The 8,254-nt window shown below is 38.7% G+C and overlaps 1 protein-coding gene across 1 annotated transcript in view; it reads left to right on the top strand.

The window, feature by feature from the left end:
- Window positions 1-8,254, top strand: part of dlgap4b (discs, large (Drosophila) homolog-associated protein 4b) — a 180,331-nt gene that overhangs the window by 2,492 nt on the left and 169,585 nt on the right. Inside the window, 1 exon segment of the mRNA XM_062056237.1 lies at window positions 6,680-6,719. The gene's annotated coding sequence lies outside the window, so the exon portion shown is untranslated.

Here is an 8,254-nt window from a genome sequence, read left to right as displayed (position 1 = left end):
ATGAAAAGATAAAGGAGTGTTTTATAAATGAGTCGAAGACGAGAACGTGGGCTGTTGGGCCAGCAGATGGGAGTCTGGCGTTTAAGGCAGCGTGACAACGCCTTTGCAAGGAATCACATGCTCCTTCCCGAAAAACTCTACATGCAACACTCTACATTATGCTAATGACCCAGCCACTCCATTAATTGCAGCGATGATTGGATGTAAGCGTGTTATTACCACATGACACGTCATGCACTTCCTGTTAGCACCTCTGCGAAGAACACAAAACTACTAAACCCAAAAGCAGTGAAGTTGTCACGTTGTGTAAATGGTAAATAAAAAGAGAATACAATGATTTGCAAATCCTTTTCAACTTATATTCAATTGGATAGACTGCAAAGACAAGATACTTCATGTTCACACTGAGAAACATATTTTATTTTGCAAATAATCATTAACTTAGAATTTAATGGCAGCAACACATTGCAAAAAAGTTGTCACAGGGGCATTTTTACCACTGTGTTACATGGCCTTTCCTTTTAACAACACTCAGTAAAGGTTTTGGAACTGAGGAGACACATTTTTTAAGTGGAATTATTTCCCATTCTTGCTTGATGTACAGCTTAAGTTGTTCAACAGTCTCCCTTATGATGTTTTAGCCTTCATATTGCACCACACATTTTCAATGGGAGACAGGTCTGGACTACAGGCAGGCCAGTCTAGTACCCGCACTCTTTTACTATGAAGCCACGCTGTTGTAACACGTGGCTTGGCGTTGTCTTGCTGAAATAAGCAGGGGCGTCCATGATAACGTTGCTTGGATGGCAAAATATGTTGCTCCAAAACCTGTATGTACCTTTCAGCATTAATGGTGCCTTCACAGATGTGTAAGTTACCCATGTCTTGGGCACTAATACACCCCCATACCATCACAGATGATGGCTTTTACACAGTTTCCAAAAACAATTTGAAATGTGGACTCGTCAGACCACAGAACACTTTTCCACTTTGCATCAGTCCATCTTAGATGAGCTTGAACCCAGCAAAACGTTTCTGGGTGTTGTTGATAAATGGCTTTGGCTTTGCGTAGTAGAGTTTTAACTTGCACTTACAGATGTAGCGACCAACTGTGGTTACTGACAGTGGTTTTCTGAAGTGTTCCTCAGCCCATGTGGTGATATCCTTTACACACTGATGTCGCTTTTTGATGCAGTACCGCCTGAGGGATCCAAGGTCCGTAATATCATCGCTTACGTGCGGTGATTTCTCCAGGTTCTCTGAACCTTTTGATGATATTACGGAGCGTAGATGGTGAAATCCCTAAATTCCTTGCAATAGCTGGTCGAGAAATGTTGTTCTTAAACAATTTGCTCAGGCATTTGTTGACAAAGTGGTGACCCTCGCCCCGTCGTTGTTTGTGAACGATTGAGCATTTCATGGAAGCTGCTTTTATACTCAATCATGGCACATGTTGCAGGCATGAATTTCCAAATGAGCTAATATTTGCAAAAAATAACAAAGTTTTCCAGTTCCAACGTTAAATAGGTTGTCTTTGCAGTCTATTCAATTGAATATAAGTTGAAAAGGATTTGCAAATCATCGTATTTTGTTTTTATTTACCATTTACACAACGTGACAACTTCACTGCGTTTGGGGTTTTTGTACTTTGTCGCCAACACTTGGTTAGTATGCAGGTCACGACATGTAGAGGAAATATTGTTGGCGGTTTTTGGTTGTTTTTAGAGGGCTCTCATTAGCTGCATTGTTAGCCACCTTGAACATGCCGTATTTGACGAATTTGAGTGCATAAAGAAAGAAAAACGTGTTCTTGTCTTATATAGGGATTGTGAGTGATGGCTACAATCCCTCCTCCCCCAAATAGTGCAGTTCCTCTATAATTAAAAGGCAGCACAATGTCTAATAGACCTGAAACATTTTTTCTCACAAATACAGCTCATTGTTCTGGAATATAATTCAAACCCTCCAAAAAATATTTGAAAAACTACACGATATTAGCAATTTAACCTCCGGCTGGCAAACTGAGGAGAATTGTTTGAAAATCAACTTTCTGGGTGTTTTATTGCATCGTGTGAGAGTTATTCGGACTGAACAATCACTTCATTACAGTACTTGTTGGAGCTGGACCGTGAACAAGTTTGCAAGCTCTTTCCTAAACGCCGTTTGTCCTTTATAGGCCACCGTAATCCCAGTAGCCAAGCTGGTAAAGTAAGTAAGCAAATTAACCTGCGTTTTTTTAACACAGACCATTTTGAGAACAACAAAACCGCATTTTCCAGTATTTAAGCCTCCCTCAATAAATTTTACAAGAAAAATATATTTTTCCATATATTAGCCGCACTGGACTATAAGCCGCAGATATATAGGTTGTGAAATGAGTTATTTACGCAGACATATTCTGTAAATATTTATTTACATCCCTTAATTGTGCCAAATAGTGTGTGTAACATGGCAGTAAAACGGCTGATCAAACAAAACAGAAGTCATGGTTATGGACCCACTAGTTGCAGAAGCTAGCTCTCCAATCAGCTAAACAGACTCAACTCCACGATGACTTTTTGGTGAGTTTATGAAATTGAAACAATACAAAAAGAATGCCATTGTAAGTTAGCATATTAGCTAATACTAATGACGCTAGCTTGATTACATTACGATAGCACGTACAAATATGCATGAAAACACTCCTACAGACATCGCACATGGGACGGTTTAGTGAATTTAGTGAATGAATTGTTGTGGTTGTATTGTAAAACTTACAAACGTTTTTTCCATCCCCCCACAAATGCTAACGGACGGCACTTCAAAGGGGACAAGCAGGCGGTCAAATGCTATGATTCCGCACGTTTCTCTTATGATTAATATGAGACGAACCGGCCAACGAACCCCCACATATGTTATACCGTCGGAAAGGTCTCGTTCGTATCGACGGTGGTACTTTAAGTTGGGAACATTTCGTGTTACCATGGCGACGCTATTTACGAATTTTTTAAAAAATGGGCCAATTTAATGGGTACATACCTTTTAAAGGACGATTGCTCTGAGACAAAAGCTAAAAAGACAGGATTACCTCCCCTGTAGCTCAGCCATTCTTTCACGTGGCTTGTGCTTAACGTTTCATTTTATTCACACACTTGTGTACTTTAACCCTGGCTAAAAAGTTTTGACGTCCAAAGTTTGGTTTTGGCTGGATGGCAAGCAAACTTTTTTTGCTAGCGTCTCTCATATTAGCATGCTAACGTTTTATGGTAGCTTTTTTGCTCCTTTCTATGTCTACACCAACAAATGCTGTTTTTTGGTATTTCTTCTTACCCAGTCATGTGTTAGCTTCTTAACGTTAGCATGCTAGTATGCTAACATTAGCATGGCAACTTTTCCAGCTAATATTACACTTTTGTCTGTAATTCCGCAGCCATACACCTTAGAGTATTATAACTTGGAATGTGACCCTTGTTAATTGTTAGCGTGCTAACTTTAGCATGCTACCACGCTAACTTTAAAGTACTCACTTTTTTTGCAAATTGTACACTTTTTTCTCCAATTCCGCAGCCATACAACTTACAGTCATATAACTTGGTATGTGAAACATGCTAACTGTTAGCATGTTTACATTAGCATGCTATCATTAAAGTGCTAGCTTTTTGAGCTAATTTTTTTACCGTTTACCCTAGAGTCAACTTGGTATGTGACACTTGTTAACTGCTAGCATACTAATGTTAGCATGCTAGCAAACTAACATCAACATGCTAACTTTTTAGCTAACTTGATGTTTTTTCTTTAATTAGACAGCCATACACCTTACGGTCATATAACTTGGTATGTGACACATGCTAACTGATAGCATGATAACATTAGCTTTTTATAGCATGGTCTAGCAGAGGTCCAGGGCACAGATAGCAGGCCAATCAAAATTTCCGCCGGAATGTTCTAGTTATTATGTATTGTCATTAATCAGTGGTTAATTTTTTCTCAAAAATAAATAAATAATGGAAACTAGATGAAGCCTTTCTTGAAGGACTTGCGTGTGAATGCTCCAATGCTGAAGTTGAACTTTAAAATGACTAGTTGTTGAAGTAGAGCACACAATTCCTGAACAGGCTGAATATTTTGGAGTTGGAATGTTTTGAATCGGATATCAAATGTGGGAGTTGTGGAACTTTGAAAAAGGTCCCATGCTTTTCAATGGGAATTTTATGGTAATATCAGGAAAAGCGGGAATTGTTTTAATGCTAAATATTTTGAATGTTGTGAATTAGTTAATGGTTGGTGTTAGAATTTTTCAAATTGGTCAAGAAATGTTGAAGTCGTAATGTTTTTAATTGAGAAATGGTTTTACAGAATTCTTGGAATTTCGGCAAAACCGAGAATTTTTCCAGTTCAAAAAACGACTTTGTTTTTTGTCCTGATTAAGAGGAATGTTTTGACGGTGGAACGGTTGAAGTGGGTTGAAAAATGTGGAAGAAGTAGTCGCCAGAATAAAGGGTGGAAATAGGGCTTTGGAAAACCAGGAATTCTGCAAAATCATGGAATTTTTTTGAACTTGTAAAAATAATAGTCTGAATTTCCAGAATGGTGGAATATGTTGAAGGTGAAATGGTTGGAATACGTTGAAATATGTGGAAATGGTGCACGTTTGAAAAATGCCCAATTCATTTTAAATGGGAAAAAATGTCCCGGAATTCTGGGAAATCTGGGAATTTTTGGAATTTGTCAAGGGAAAGCCCGCAATTCCAGAATAAGCTGAACAGTTTGAAGTTGGAACGTTTTGAATCGGATAAAAAATGTGGGAGTTGTTGAACTTAGAAAAATATCCCATTCTTTTCAATGGGAATTTCATGGAAATTTCGGGAAAAGCGGGAACTTTTTTAAAACCGCTAAGTATTTTGAATGTTGTGAATGAGCTGAAATTGTTGGTGTTGGAATTTTTTGAAATTGGTCGAGAAATGTTGAAGTAGTAACATTTTAATTGAGAAATGGTATTACGGAATTCCTGGAATTTCGGCAAAACTGAAAATGTTTTCAGTTCAAAAAACAACTTTGTTTTTTTTCCTGATTAAGAGCAATGTTTTGATGGTGTAACGGTTGTAGTGGGTCTAAAAATGTGGAAGTAGTAGTCGCCAGAAAAAAGGGTGGAAATAAGGCTTTGGAAAACCCAGCAATTCTGGAAATTCCTGGAATTTTTTTTAACTTGGAAGAAGAGTAGATTGGATTTCCACAATGGTGGAATGGTTTGAATCGGTGAAAAAATTTGGAAATGGTGAAAGTTTGAAAAATGGCCAATTCATTTTAAATGGGGAAAAATGTCCCGTAAAACTAGGAATTCTAGGAAATTTGGGAATTTTTGGAATTTGTCAAGGGAAAGCCCGCGATTCCCGAATAAGCTGAACAGTTTGAAATAGGAACATTTTGAATCGGATAAAAAATGTGGGAGTTGTGGAACTTTGAAAAATATCCCATTCTTTTCATTGGGAATTTCATGGAAATTTCGGGAAAAGCTGGATTTTTTTTAAAACTGCTAAATATTTTGAATGTTGTGAATGAGCTAAAATTGTTGGTGTTGGAATTTTTCAAATTGGTCGAGAAATGTTGAAGTAGTAACATTTTAATTGAGAAATGGTATTACGGAATTCCTGGAATTTTGGCAAAACCGGGAATTTTTTCTGTTCAAAAAACAACTTCGTTTTTTGTCCTGATTAAGAACAATGTTTTGATGGTGGAGCGGTTGAAGTGGGTCGAAAAATGTGGAAGGAGTAGTCGCCAGAAAAAAGGGTGGAAATAGGGCTTTGGAAAACCAGGAATTCTGGAAAATCCTGGAGTTTTTAAAACTTGGAAGAAGAGTATATTCAATTTCCAGAATGGTGGAATGTGTTGAAGGTGGAATGGTTTGAATCGGTTGAAAAATGTGGAAATGGTGAAAGTTTGAAAAATGCCCAATTCATTTTAAATGGGGAAAAATGTCCCGGAAAACTGGGAATTCTGGGAAATCTGGAAATTTTTTGAATTTTTCAAGGAGAAGCCTGTGATTCTTGAAATAGGCTGAACAGTTTGAAGTTGGAACGTTTTGAATCGGATAAAAAATGTGGAAGGTAGCGCGTGCCAAAATCTGGAGAAGAAGAAGAAGAAAAACCATATGTGTGAATGCCTTGGAGCATTCACACAATAATATCGTTTATCTGCAATAATTTGTAGGTCAATATATCTTGGGCCAAAATGTGTTTTGATGCAATATACTGTACACTCGGCCTGTGTGCCGCAGAAAAGGCTACATATCTACGTTCTCCTATATTCATACCAACGCACGAACACAACCTCGGCCCGGAGTGCCGCCCCCTATTATGTGCACAGTGGCGCGTGGTGCAGAACACATGGCGGGAGTGTTTGCTGAGTCCTCACTCAACATTGTCATGGCGTCCGCGACACCGCAGGTGTTGCGCAAGCCGGCAGAATATGGATGAGCGGGAGCCCGCTGTGATTGAAATGTGCTAAAGCAAGCGGTGCCTCCGTGGGCCACGGCAGAGCAAGAAAGTAGGTCAGAGAAGAGTAAAAGTAGACTTTTCATGGCCTCGCTGCTTACCCTCCGGCACCGCAGCCCTCCGTCTGATTATTTCAACGCAGTCCGTAATGCGCACGAAGACCTCAGCTGTGGATTTTCTGGAGAATAACGCCATGTTGTCTCTTTCAGGTGGCCTCACTTCAAGACTTCTGAGAAATGACCTCCCAATGTAAGTCTTTTTACTTGATTGCTTTTTTTTTTTATCGCTCCATAAACACGAGCGAACAACGCAGCAGCTTTGAACCTCCTAACCTCCGACTGAATAACGTTATTTTTGTGGCTAATTGCCATTCCCCCGCAAACGCTAACGGACTTCAAAGGGGACGAGCAGGCGGCAGGATGAAGAAGTCAAATCCACATTTCAAAAGTAACCTTCCTCTTGGCTCCCTGTTCCAAATATTCCGTAAATGTTTATTCACATCCAAACAGTGTCTGTAATACGGCAGTAAAACGGCTAATCAAACAAAAGAGAAGTCATGGTCATGGACCCACTAAAGCTAAACAGTCTCAATAATTTCACAGTCACGTTTTGGTGAATTTATGAAATTTAAACAATACAAAAAGAATGCCATTGTAAGTGAATTAGAGACGTGTTAGCATATTAGCTAATGCTAACGACGCTAGCTTGATGACATAACGATAGAACGTACAAATATGCATGAAAGCACTCCTACAGACATCACACATGGGACGCTTTAGTAAGTATGAATTGTTTTGGTTGTATTGTAAAACTTACAAAAGTTGCTTTTTAAAGCATGAATTGTTTTGGTTGTATTGTAAAACTTACAAAAGTTGCTTTTTGCCATTCCCCCGCAAACGCTAAGGGACGGCACTTCAAAGGGGACGAGCAGGTGGTAGGATGAGGAAGTCAAATCCACATTTCAAAAGTAACCTTCCTCTCGGCTTCCTGTTATAAATATTCTGTAAATGTTTATTCACATCCAAACAGTGTCTGTAACACGGCAGTAAAACGGCTGATCAAACAAAACAGAAGTCATGGTCATGGACCCACTAAAGCTAAACAGACTCAATAAATCCACGGTCACGTTTTGGTGAATTTATGAAAATGAAACAATACAAAAAGAATGCCTTTGTAAGTTAATAATACTAACATAAAGACGTGCTAGCATATTAGCTAATACTAATGACGCTAGCTTGATGACATTACGATAGCATGTTCAAATATGCAAGAAAGTACTCCTACAGACATCACACATGGGACGCTTTAGTAAGTATGAATTGTTTTGGATGTATTGTAAAACTTACAAACGTTGCTTTTTGCCATACCCTCGCAAACGCTATGGGATGGCACTTTAAAGGGGACGAGCAGGCGGCAGCATGAGGAAGTCAAATCCACATTTTAAAAGTAACCTTCCTCTCGGCTTCCTGTTTTAGACATTGTTTCATCCCCGGTTCAAGGAGGGCTTGAGGCGACGTCAATAACTGAGGAGGACGGACTATTCCAGCGGGTTTTGCAGAATTTGAAATCATGCGTCTTATAAGTCCTGGTGAAATAAGTGAAGGTGTTTGTGTCAGTTGGTGGAGAAAAATGGAACAAACACAACTCTTCAATCAGTACCAGAATGTATTCTGATACTTCTCGATATTTTTTTAAATAAAGTGGACCACAAAAAATTTAATTATTGTCTTTATTTGACCAAAAAATCTTAGGGTACATGAAACATATGTTTATTATTGTAATTT

Source organism: Entelurus aequoreus, linkage group LG01 (assembly GCF_033978785.1).
Source record: "Entelurus aequoreus isolate RoL-2023_Sb linkage group LG01, RoL_Eaeq_v1.1, whole genome shotgun sequence".
In the NCBI taxonomy this organism is placed as follows: domain Eukaryota; kingdom Metazoa; phylum Chordata; class Actinopteri; order Syngnathiformes; family Syngnathidae; genus Entelurus; species Entelurus aequoreus.
Note: the sequence above shows the minus strand (reverse complement) of the source record. Positions and strands in the feature narration are given on the sequence as shown.